The sequence below is a fragment of the Callorhinus ursinus genome, unplaced genomic scaffold, assembly GCF_003265705.2.
Source record: "Callorhinus ursinus isolate GAN/ISIS: 27379988/994484 unplaced genomic scaffold, GSC_fseal_2.0 scaffold22, whole genome shotgun sequence".
Classification (NCBI taxonomy): domain Eukaryota; kingdom Metazoa; phylum Chordata; class Mammalia; order Carnivora; family Otariidae; genus Callorhinus; species Callorhinus ursinus.
In genome coordinates, this window is record NW_027397084.1 from 17,834,174 (window position 1) to 17,846,850 (window position 12,677).

Sequence of the window (12,677 nt, forward strand, 5' to 3'; positions counted from 1 at the left end):
CCTTCAGTTATAAACTGAGAAATAATTGACATACATCACCATGTAAGTTTAAGGAGTACAGTAAGATGGTTTGATTTACATGTATTGTAAAGTGATTACTACAATAGGTTCAACTAGCATCTATTTCTCATACAGATAAATTAAAAAGAAAGGAAAAAATAAATTTCTCTTTGTGACAATAACTCTTAGGAACATCTTTTTGAGGAAGAACAGGATGTTTATCATAATATTGTCTTTAAAAATATATATATCAAAAGTACCAACCAAATCTTCAAGTCCAGAAATAAAAATAAATCTTTATTTTAGTCAATTACTGCTGGAGAAGAAGGAAAGCTTAATCCCCTCAGTAGCAACATCACTATCAGCAGTACCTACACTGACAGACTTACCCAGAAAAATCTGTAGCTCCTTTAAAGATCTCAGTTGAAAGTAAATAAAAAACTCCAATATGATACTTAGTCTCACAAATGAACATATATTGACCATAAGGGCAACATAGTTGCTGTGTATTTAACAATGGTTTTTCATGAGTGTGCTATAAGATCAAAGATCAAGCTGTTGCAGTACCTGGCTGGCTCAGTCAGTAGAACATGCCACTCTTGCTCTCAGGGTTGTGAATTCAAGCCCCACATTGGGCATGGAGACTACTTAAATAAAAATAAAATAAAATATTTTTAAAAATCAAACTTAAAATTGAACTGCTAATATTTTTAATAATAAACTTATAATAATAAAAATTTTTAAAGTTTTATTGTTTTCTAGTGGTTTATTCTTTTTTAAAAAAGACTTTATTTATTTGTCAGAGAGAGAGAGAGAGCACACACACAAACAGGGGGAAGCAGCAGGTAGAGGGAGAAGCAGGTTCCCCACTGAGCAAGGAGCCCAATGTTGGACTTGATCCCAGGACCCTGGGATCATGACTGAGCTGAAGGCAGATGCTTAACTGACTGAGCCACCCAGGCATCCCTAGAGGTTTATTCTTTTAATGTACCATTTGGTTTGGCATCAGTTTTTGCTGCGTATTCATTTTACCATTCAGCCATATGTCATTTGCCTAAAATGTTCACCTCTATGTGACTAAGTACTTACTTCATTTTATTGTAACATGAAAGAAATCCTCACTTCCTCCTGCCCCAGCTGGAACTGGGGTGCTCCAGTCCATCTTTAGTGTGTAGGAATTTGATTTCCTCATATTCTAGTTAGTGATTACATATTTGAACCAAACATCCCTCCTACCACTTTTATTGGGGGGCAGGAGGGAGAGACAGAGGCAGACAAGAATCTAGTGATCCCATAAGAAGTATCAGTGGCTAAAATTTTTGTTTTTACCTTTGTTTTTTTAAAAGACTTATTTATTCATTTGAGAGAGAGAGAGAGAGAGCAGGGGGAAGGGCAGAAGGAGAGGGAGAGGAAGTCCCAAGCAGATGCCACGCCAAGCACATAGCCTGACGCGAGGCTTGATCTCAAGCCCCTGAGATCACAACCTGGGCCAAAACCGAAAGTGGGATGCACAACCAACTGTGCCACCCACTTGCCCCTAAAATTTTTGGTTTAGATGTATTTGCTTTAATCGGAAGTTTTGTGGGTTTCATATATGCTCACAGTCTTCTCCTATTACCATGTCCCACTTTTCCTCCTCATGTTCATTGCCTACTAAATCACTACAAATATATTTGGTGAGGGAGAAGCACTGTGAAAATAGTGATGGCGGGCTGAAGGTCATGTCTTTCAGAGCTATCAAAACTGTGAACACTTAAAGTGCCAACAAAGCACCACATTCCCTGAAGGTAGGTGCCAAAGCTGTTTATGTTCTACTCCAGGCATGGAGGAATGACCTCCTCCCCCGTCCACACCACACTTAGTCTTCTGGATACCAAAGAGGTAGTGCTTTGTATCTTCACATTTTATGAGTGCCTTCATTGAGAACTTCTTTGGCTTCTACCTACAGAAGCATTGGAACAAAGTAATGGCCTCCTTGGCTTATGAGCCAATATGCTGTCCAGACACCACTTTCTTTGACCCCTGGCTTGGGGGATGCTGGAGTGGGGTGATTGGGGCATTGGTGGGATAAAGACAGAGGAAAGCATGACAACGAAACACAACAAAAATCCTTTTGTAGAGGTTAAATTCTTCCTGCAAATCCATTCTTGGCAGATTTAAGTCATCAAGCCATGGAATGTTTATTGAATTACTACTGTGAGCTAAATATTGTGCTGAGGGCTAGAGACTAAGATTTGAGCTGCATATGGTCTCTGTTCTTTTGAAGCCTACAATCCAGAAGAGAGAAGGAACACTAAAAAATTAATATATACATGCTTAATAAAATAGTTACAAGTGGGCAGGGTTAGGAAAAAGTTGAAGGATGCCCAAGAGAATATAACGGAGGACCTGTGATGTAGGTGTCCTGAAAGAAGTGATGTTTGAGCTAAAACCAAAAAATTATATAGTTTCAAGATACCATTGAAATGAAACATCCAGAATAGGCAAATCTACAAAGACAGAAATTAGATTAGTGAAAGTGATTACTGGTTGCTTAGGGCTGGCAGGAGGATGGAAGTTAGGCAGTGATCGCTAAAAGATATGAGATTACTTTTTGAAATGATTTAAACCTCCTAAAATTGATTGTGGTGATGGTGCGCAACTGTGAGTGTACTAAAAATCATTAGATTACACACTTTAAATGCACGAATTATACAGTATGTGAATTATGTCTCCATAAAGCTGTTACAAAAAAAAAATCAGATCATGTCATTCCTTGCTTAACACATTCTCCAGTGGCATTCAATTTTGTCTGTAATAGATTCTAATTTCTCTGCTTTAGCCTACCAGGTTCTTGCCAATCTCTCAGCTTTCTGTCTTGCACCATATGCTCCAGTCACACTAGCCTTTTCTGTTTCTAGAGCATCCCAAATTCATTACCATCACAGTCTTGAATTAGCTTTTTCATTCCCTAGAGTACTCTTCCGTTGTGACCTCCCTGGTTGTCTCTTGTCACACAGTCTCATCCCCTTACTTCCTCTTGTCTGATGAAATCCTTTTCTCTGGTTCTCCCTTCCAGTCTTTCCAGTATGTGCTCTAATTTCCAACTTAGGATCAGTAAAGTTTCCTATATATTTCTTTTTTTAATTTTTCAAAAAGATTTTATTTCTTAAGTAATGTCTATACCAAACGTGGGGCTTGAACTCACAACCCAAGATCAAAAGTCACATGCTCTACCAACTGAGCCAGCCAGGTTCATGTGTTCCTCCCCCCACTTTTTTTAAGTTATCTACATCTTTCCTTTCTTTCTTTCTTTCTTTCTTTCTTTCTTTCTTTCTTTCTTTCTTTCTTTCTTTCTTTCTTTCTTTCTTTCTTCTTTCTTTCTTTTTCTTCCTTCCTTCCTTCCTTCCTTCCTTCCTTCCTTTCTTTCTTTCTTTCTTTCTTTCTTTCTTTCTTTTTCTTTCTTTCTTTCTTTCTTTCTTTCTTTCTTTCTTTCTTTCTTTCTTTCTTTCTTTCTTTCTTTCTCTCTTTTTTTCTTTCTTTCATTTCCTACATATTTCTATTGAATGAACTACCTGAGAGAACTTTTCTCATAAAGCCTGGACCCTTCTAGCAAATGCGACATTTTCTTGAGGCTCTGTCTCTATAGACATTAGGTTGTACATAATATTTTGTAACTTATTTTCTTCAGCAATAGTTTGAATTCAAACACAAATTATAAACAAGTTATTAGCTTTCGGTGATATAATTCGAAAAAGTTTTAAATGGGCAACCTGGCCTAGGAATGCCAGGACTGGTCCTTTTTGAACAAAGCCATGACTACATTTAGTACCAAAAAAAAAGAGAAGTCCCTCACACCTCATTCCAAGTCAGTCTTGCCTCACGGGCTTATGTTCTGTTGTAACTTGCTGAGCTTCCCGTTGAAGTTGCTTCTCCACCTCTGGCCTGAGTGACATAGACTCAGTGCATCTTGGGAAACTGCAAGCTGCAGAAATGACTACCATCTCCTTCTTTATCTTCTGCTTGGTGTGAAGACAGTTGTAATCCTTCCCATGCCTTTGGGCTATGGATCTACCCTTTTGCTTTTCCACTGCGAGTGGGCCTAGTGCAGGCAGCATAAAACTTGTCTTAATCATATCTGATAAATCTGGTTCTCTACTACTCAGAGAACAAATCACAGCTCTAGCAACTGGGAGATCAGTCTTCAACTAGTTGAAAGTTATATTTAACCACCTCTCAGCAGATCCCCTTCATGTTCTTGACTTAATTGAAATCTGGCTATTCCCTGAGGACCTTATTTGCTCTGCAATTCTCTCAAGCAGAGACTACCTATTTTTCACACCCCTCTTACCTTGGGCTGGCTTTCCATTTCTCCACTCCAGCTTCTTCTAGCTCATTCATTTCTTTCCATTTGGGGGGGGGGCGCAAAGCAAAACTGCTACAGCTCTACCCCCCTTCTCATTACCATCATCTACCTGTCCCTTGTCTTTCCATGATGCCCTTAGCTTCTAGCTCAGCCATCTGTACTCCAACCACCATGTCATTTTCACAGTGTAAGTTTTCATGTAAAGACTCATTTAATACACTGAACTCTCACATCCTTGACACTCATTTCCACTTCACCTTAAATATTCATTCCCGTAGTCATACCTGAAAACTTGTAATCGCCTGAAATTATAACACTTCCAATAGTCTTGATTTCAGAAATCCTCAATTTGGTCACCAGCCTGGCCTTCTACCATCCTTACTTTACCATCCTTTGTACTGTTATTTTCTACTTCATTCAGATGCCAGCCTATTGAACCTCACTACTTTCTCATTATCTAGCATGTTCTTCTTGTCTTTACTTCCTGTATCCCTCTGTTTATAGTCTATGGTCTAACAATGTTACTACTCCCTAAAAATTATCTACCACTCATTGCTTCTCTTTTCTTCCACTGCACTTGTCTGGCAAAACCTCAACTCTAATTGAATCCAATTATCCACATTCTCAATACCTATTGCTGCGTAGTAGACTGTTGCTGAGGTAAATCACACAACCAGGCTAACTGGCTTCATTTTATCATCACTGAAACCTTAAATAGACCCCCAAAACTACCCAAAACGTCTCTTCCATTTTCCTTGGTAGGCTTGCTTTTCCACTCCTAGAAACATCAACTTCATTGTTTTTCATTTCTCCTCAAATATTCCAATATGCTTCCTTTGCTTGCTGTTAGTCATTAGGAAGAACTCCCTCATCCTCTCACAACAACAAAACAACAGTTTTAACTGTAGCTTTATCCACTCTTCCCTCCTTTAAAATGGTGAGAGTATCCTTATGCCTATATAAGGCCAACCTCCAAAGGTTTAGGGTCACCACTTAAACCAGCAAACTAACTACTCATACACACACAACTCTCCTTTGAGTAGAGCTCTGTTGCCTCTTGCTGTTGCTCTGTTTCTATGCTTCCCTTAACAACAAAACTTCTCAAATCAGTGGCTATGCACACCATCTCTGCCTCCGTGCCTATTTAGTGCTCATTACCTACTGTTTCTCCTTCTGTTTCTATGGAGGGAGCGTTCGTTGCAAATCAGCTAGTTTTTTCATTTCAAGCTTGATACTATTCTTTTATTTCTTAGGTGGCAAAGCCATCACTATGAATTGCACATCTTTTATTAGACACTATGAGCCAAAAACTGTTCTTGATTAACCTAAAATAAATTACAGAAAGAGAATTCCAGCAAAGCAAAGCATACCCTTTGTAGAACATAATGATGAGAACAGCAGCAGAACCTACAGTGCCCAAGAGAGGGTTCAGCAGGATTTGTGCTAACGCATGTTGACTAAAGGTTTACAGTTCAGTCTACCCAAAGTTAGTTCTCAATGTCTTAGAGTGTGCAATAGCACTCAGAACATGCATAAATACATAAATATATCAATATCTACTAATGGCTGCTTTAAATATACATATCTTTAAAGAAAAATATTTCAGAACCAAGTAACATAAAAATCAGTGCAGTGTGGGGCAACATTAACCAAATAAGCCAGGCAATAGATGTGCTTACTGCTAGGGACACAGGAAAGAAATGATGTCTTGGTCCTCGAAGAGCTCAATTCTTTTTTTTTTTTTTTTTTAAGATTTATTCATTGATTTGAGAGACAGAGAGTGCACAAGCAGGGGGGTGGGTAGGGGCAGAAAGAGAGGAAAAGAATCTCAAGCAGACTCCACGCAGAGCGCAGAGCCTGACTTGGGATCCTGAGACCATGACCTGAACCAGTCAAGAGTCGGCCACTTAACCGTCTGGGCCTCCCAGCGCCCCCAAGAGCTCAAGTTCTAACTGGAAAGACAGCAGCCTAGTACAGGCTAGAAGTGTGTACAGGATACTAGAAGTGTGTACAGGATACTAGAAGTGTGTACAGGATACAAAGTGGAGGATGAAGTATTTTGCTGTGGGAGGGAGACAATTAGGAAAGATTTTATGAATGAGACATGTGAGTAAGAGTTTGCCAAATAGAATTTTCCAGTAGAGGAAGCATGTGCAAAGGAATGGAAGCATGAGATTGCCCCACAGAATAATAGGAATTTGGTGGCTAGACCATAAGAGCAAGAAAAAGATACTGGTGGCTTGAGATCAGATCATGGATGATCTTATAAATCATGCTAATAAATTAAACATAAGATTATATGTCAGTGTGGAACTTTGAAAGGTCATAGGGAGAGGACTAACATTATTAAATTAGCTTTGGTTTTTGGGAAAAATTGTGTCCTGGCCTGTGGTCAATAGATTGAAGGGGAACTAGAGGGGAGATTACTTCCACAATAAAGTCCAGAGGAGGGGCAGATTTTGGAGATCTCTAGGAGGAAGAATGGATAGGATTTCGCACCATTCTGTTCATTTGGTCATTCCAATAACTTAGTCACTACTTCAGAGAAAATGTTCTAAATATTCAGAAGATGTAAATAAAGTTTTACACATCCTTTAAGTAGGCTTCATGCCTGTAGGCTTCACGCCCAGCTTGGAGCCCAACATAGAGCTCGATGTGGCTCATGAGCCCATGACCCCTGAGATCAAGACCTGAGCCTAGATCAAGAGCCAGATGTTCAGCTGACTGAGCCACCCAGGTGCCCCAAGTTTTACGCATCCTTTAAAATGTTGTTGTAGAGCTACATGATTAACTGGGAGGAATCTTTACTATATATAATTGATTTTTAAAAAACAAACTTAAAGTAATACATACAGTAAATCCCATTTTGTATATAAATCTTTGTGTACTCAACTTTTATTTTCTTAAGATAAATTTCTAGAGGTTGAATTCTAAAGTCAGAAGATTAAAAGTTTAAAATATATATGGGATGGGGTGCAGGGGTGTGTGTGTGTGCATGTGTGCATATATATTGTTATATAGAAAAAAAGTCAGTAAGATATATACTAATATGATGACTGAACTTATAGGTTGTTTTCAATTTTATTTTATGAGCATCCCTATTCATAAATCTTTAGATTCCTCTCCTACTATTTCTTTAGATAAAGTCTTAAGAATGGAAATTCTGTATCAAAAAGTGTGCACACTTAAAGGCTTTTCAGAGATGCCTGGGTGGTTCATTCAGTTAAGCATCTGCTTATCTCTTTCTCTATAATAAATAAATAAATAAATAAATAAATAAATAAATAAATAAATAAATAATCTTTAAAAAATAAAGGCTTTTGATACACCTTGCCAATTTTTTTCTAGAAAATTATCAATTCATATTCCATCCTTAGTATATGAGTTTATACATGCCCACATCAACACTAAATGGTGACTTTTGAAAATATTTTACCTATCTGCCTGCTGATATATGATATATAGTTGAACATTTTCTTTTCTTTTTTTAAAAGATTTTGTTTATTTATTTGAGAGACAGAAAGAACGAGCAGTGGGGAGGGGCAGAGGGAGAGAGAGAGAGAGAGAAGCAGACTCCCTCTATCCCAGGACCCAGAGATCATGATCTGAGCTGAAGGCAGACACTTAACTGACTGAGCCACCCAAGTGCCCCATTTGACCATTTTCTGACACATTTATTAAAGATTCATTTTCTTCTGGAGTCTTAAACATATCTGGAAATACTGTTAGCATACAGTGTGAGATTGGGATTCAACTTCAACTTTCCCCGCAATTGTTGCCATGTAGCAAATAATCCTTTCCCTACAGACTTGAGATGGCATCTTTATTAGAGACAAAAATTTTATTTATATTCATTTTTCTGCTTCCAGACTTTTTTTAACAGCTTTATTGAGATGTAAATTCACAAATTACACAATTAACCCATCTAAACTGTGCAATTTAATTGTTTTTGGTATACTATTTATTTTTAAAGACTGTGGTAAAACATATTTAAAAATTGCCATTTTAACCATGATTCAATGTACAACTTAGCGGCATTAATTACATCCAGAATGTTGCATTATTTCTAAAACTTTTTCATCATCCAAATGGAAACTCTGTAACCATTAAATAGCAAATCCTCATTCCCACTGTTCCTGGCCATCCTATTCTGTTAATCGACCATGTCTCTGTTCTCCAGACAGTCTCATGCCATTTTTATTATGATACATTTATATATTCTGGGACGCCTGGGTGGCTCAGTTGGTTAGGGGTCTGCCTTCAGCTCAGGTCATGATCCCAGGGTTGTGGGATGGAGTCCCGCGTCCCATCGCATTGGAGCTCCTTGCTCAGCAGGGAACCTGCTTCTTCCTCTGCCTGCCGCTCCTTGTGCTTATGTTCTCTCTCTCTCTCTCTGACAAATAAATAAATAAAATCTATAGCTATCGTTGAGCTGCCTCTTAAGAGGATGCAGGAGCAATCCACTTAACATGGTAGGAGGGTCTTTGGTGATGTTTGGGGTCAGTTCAGAAGAGGGCATTCCTGTCAGAGGTAACAGCATGAGCAAAGACTTTAGGTTGAAAGATAGTATGGATGTGTGTAGGAACCAGTATGAACTTACATGTTGTTGCATCATAAATTTAAAAAGCAGGGAATAGTGAGAAAAGATGCTGAAGAACTGGACAAGGACCAATCCTAAAGTGTCTTAATGATCATATTAAGAAGTTTGGATTTTATTCTTTTTATTTTGGAGAACCAGGGAAAGATTTCAAGTAGGCAGATGACATTATCACGGAGGGACATTATCACACTTATTTTATTTATTTATTTTTAGGGAGGGAGAGAGAGATGGGAGGGAGGGGAAGAGGGAGAGGCCCCATGGTCAGCACAGAGCCTGACAGTGGGGCTTGATCTCACAACCCTAACACTATGACCTGAGCGGAAATTGAGAGTTGGATGCTTAACTGACTGAGCCACCCACGCATCCCTCATTAACACATTTTTTTTGTTAAAAGATTTTCAATTATTTTCATTTGCAGTATGTCCAACCAGATAATGAATTGTTTGCAGCTCCAGAACCACAGAGATTTTTCTGGAACTTTCTTGTCCTTGAAGGCATTGCTATGTCAGAAATGCCTTCTCTCCACTCCAGGCCAGTTAAAACATGAATACATGTCCTCTGTGCCAAGCGCTGTCAAAGCACTTAATGACAGAATTGATCCTTCCCCGTGCTAAAGTCTGCAAAGGTCCTTTCTATGCCTTGTGCATGGAAAAGTTTTATTTTATTGTTTGACCTAGCCTCTCTAGGCCCCCCTGATCTCTAGTATGCTGTCCAAATGATTTACCCTGGGTCAGGATATGCACTTCTTTTTCACCTACTGTTTCCTGCTGAAAGCCTGAGTAGCTAGAAGCTATCTTTTTGGAGAAAGTAGGTAAAAAATTGTGTGGAAGGGAGGAAGCCTGACATAAGGAACGATGGTGTTCTGGGTTAAGCCCCTAAATTCCACAATGATCTTAGTAAAATGAATTCAGAATATTTTGATTTCACTGCCTTGGTCCCATGTTTAAGAATAAAAACATTTACATCTATTCTAAACTAACAGGAAAGTGTGTCTGTGTATACAGAAAGTGTTTTCCAGAAAAAAAACCATTAAATATATTTGATATTTTTACTGATTTTCTGTTTGCTGCAGTTAACTCTTCCCATTTTTTCATCTTTAGTGAACTGATACTGTAGAGACCAGTGTTTCAGTGATGACAAGCATTTTTCATATCAGACTTAACCTGCATACCAGCTTGGTGAGCCTCACTCTCCGCCAGGCTCAATATTCCTGGGTAAAGTTTTGCAAGATCCAAATTTTGTCAATTTTCATTTTCCATCATTTTTAGTCATTTACAAGTATACTGGTCATTATTAGCCACTGTTAGTTGTCTTGTCTTGTTTTCTACCAAATTTAATTTTCCTGAGTTAATTTGGAGGTTTCAACACTATCAATACAATCTGATTTTCCAATAAGTCCTTTAACCAAAGCAGTGTCCTCCATGTTGTTAAAGCCATTCCCAGTATGATTATGATGGTTCTTTCTTCTTGTAACCTTTTTATAGACTGGGTAAAGACAGATTGTGTTTATATCTAGAAGTAAAAAGCAAAGATCATTAATGAACAAATGTGAACCTGGGTGCTTGGCTGGTTCAAAATAAGAGTCAAAACATCATGCTTTGTGGTAAGCTTGTTGACTTTTTTAGGATGAGAAATCTTTGTTTTGTGAATGTGACAGGCTTGTCATTTCTGTATTTTCTTTTTACCTCCATTGTGTTTTTTCATAAATTTACTAAAGTTTCCTTAACAAGGTAAATTTTCCCCAGATCTTCCAAGGAAATTTTCCGTCTAATGATTTTCCATTTGATTTCTACTCTAGTAAGTCCCTTAGGATTGGATTTTGTTTATAATCTTATTCTTTCCCAATGCCTTTTTCAAATTTCACATTAAGGTCCAGAAGAAGAGTAAAAATAAATTTAAGATTTATTTATGCAATTCATCCCAGACATTCCAAGTGAAAAAAAAACTACTCATTTCTATTTTCCTTTCTCAAAAAAAAACAACATAAAAAAGATAGTAAAACCAAGTTTTTACGGATTGATGAGTCAAGGCAAGGGATGGAATTCTAGGATTCCAGTAGAATTAGGACAATCTTAAACCTCCTTTGTGGAAGAGTATTTAGTATTGGGAGTGCTCGAAATACCAGAAGTCTGGAGAGAGTAAAGAACAGCTCTTCACCACATGCCTGTGAGCTATTATTCTACTCTGCACAAAACCTACAGTGTGGACTACGGTTGGCATGAGGCTTAAATTAACAAGTAAAGGTTTCTGAAGAGCCTAGCAGGTGCTGGCTATCATTCTTTAGTGGGTACTGTAATGGTCTTTGCAAAAAGAAGGCACAATCCCTGTCCTTAAACGGGCTCATTTTGGTCCTAGTGATGACTGGCAACAATGATCTCACAGTGTTTATAATGGACCGAGATAGAGGTCAGCCCAAGCTGCTGTGGAAGCAAGTAATCTAGACCAGTGGTTTTCAAACTTTTTCGTCTCAGGACCCCTATACACTTCCAAGAGCTTTTGTTTATATGGGTTAGTTATTTACCATCATAGGAATTAAATCTAAGAATAAAACATTTTAAAAAATAACAAAATTCATTGTTATAATCGATTATGAAAAATACATTTTCCAACAAAATTTAATGAAAAGGGTGGCATTGTTTTAAATTTTTGCACATTTCTTCAGGGTCTGGCTGAATAGATGGCTGGATTCTCCTGCTTCTGAATTTAATCAGTTGCTACATGTTTTGGTTGAAGAAGATGAAGAAAATTTGGCCTTAAAACATATGGAATTGTCAAAGAGTTAAAGCTTCTCTGAAAGGTTTCCGGAATCCTTCAGAAGATCCTCTTGATACATTTTGAGAACTGCTGACTTCGACCAGGAATGATTCTTGGAGAAGGCAACTTGAGTCCTGAAGATGACTAAGAAGGGGAATGGAGGTGGTTAATGATGGGACTGTTGTGCACACCCAGCCGGGATTCTTGGGCAAGGGGCTCATCTACTCCGCTCTAGTCTTCCATTTTTGAAAGCAAATCCAATTAATGAAAAGTATTGGGGGGGCAAATTTGACTATCAATATTACATTATCTATGAAGCCTTCGTGCTTATTACAATCGAGAAAAACTGATCTTTGCCTCACCCCTTCGGGCCGCCAGCGAGATGATAGCTAAAGGCCCGAAGGCGTGCCGCGCCCTCAGAAGACTGGGAGGGGCGCGGAAGCGCAGGGAAGTGCGACTGCCTGGGCCCCGCGGAGGCGCGGCGCGGGAGGGCCCACACTGCGCAGGCGCAGCGTGCAGGCCGCGGCCCCCGGAACGGTAAACAGTGGGGTCACGTGACGCGGCCCGGCTCCTGCCCCCGCGCCGCCGCCGCACGCCGATGGCTGCGGGGTCTCGCGCCGCCGCACGGTCCCCACGAGGCGAGCGACCCTCGGGCCCTGGGCGGCGGTGGCTGCTACGAAGATAAAGAGGGCGGCGCGGAAGCCGGGCTAGTGTCGTCAGCAGCAGCCGCTCGGCCCGGTGAGGAAAAGAGGCTGTGGCAGCGACGCCGACGTCCTGCGCGTACCCCCTCTCCTCGGCACCCACCGGGCCCCCTCCTCCTCGGCGGCGGCGGCGGCGGCGGCGGCAGCGGCCACCATCTTCCTCTTGCTGCCAGTGGTAGCGCTCGTCTGGCGGAGCTGGGTGAGTTGCGGCTCTGGCCGCGGCCAGGGAGACGGGCAATCCTCCCCTCCCCCATCCCCTTCCACACGCACAGCGCCT

At 39.8% G+C, this 12,677-nt stretch overlaps 1 protein-coding gene across 4 annotated transcripts in view; it reads left to right on the plus strand.

The window, feature by feature from the left end:
* The first annotated feature begins 12,259 nt into the window (after positions 1–12,259).
* The window catches only part of PHF3 (PHD finger protein 3), an 85,957-nt gene continuing 85,539 nt past the window's right edge, over positions 12,260–12,677 (plus strand). For all 4 annotated transcript variants that reach the window (XM_025890359.2, XM_025890360.2, XM_025890362.2 and 1 more), the window contains exon 1: positions 12,260–12,599. The gene's annotated coding sequence lies outside the window, so the exon portion shown is untranslated. The remainder of the gene's footprint in view (positions 12,600–12,677) is intronic.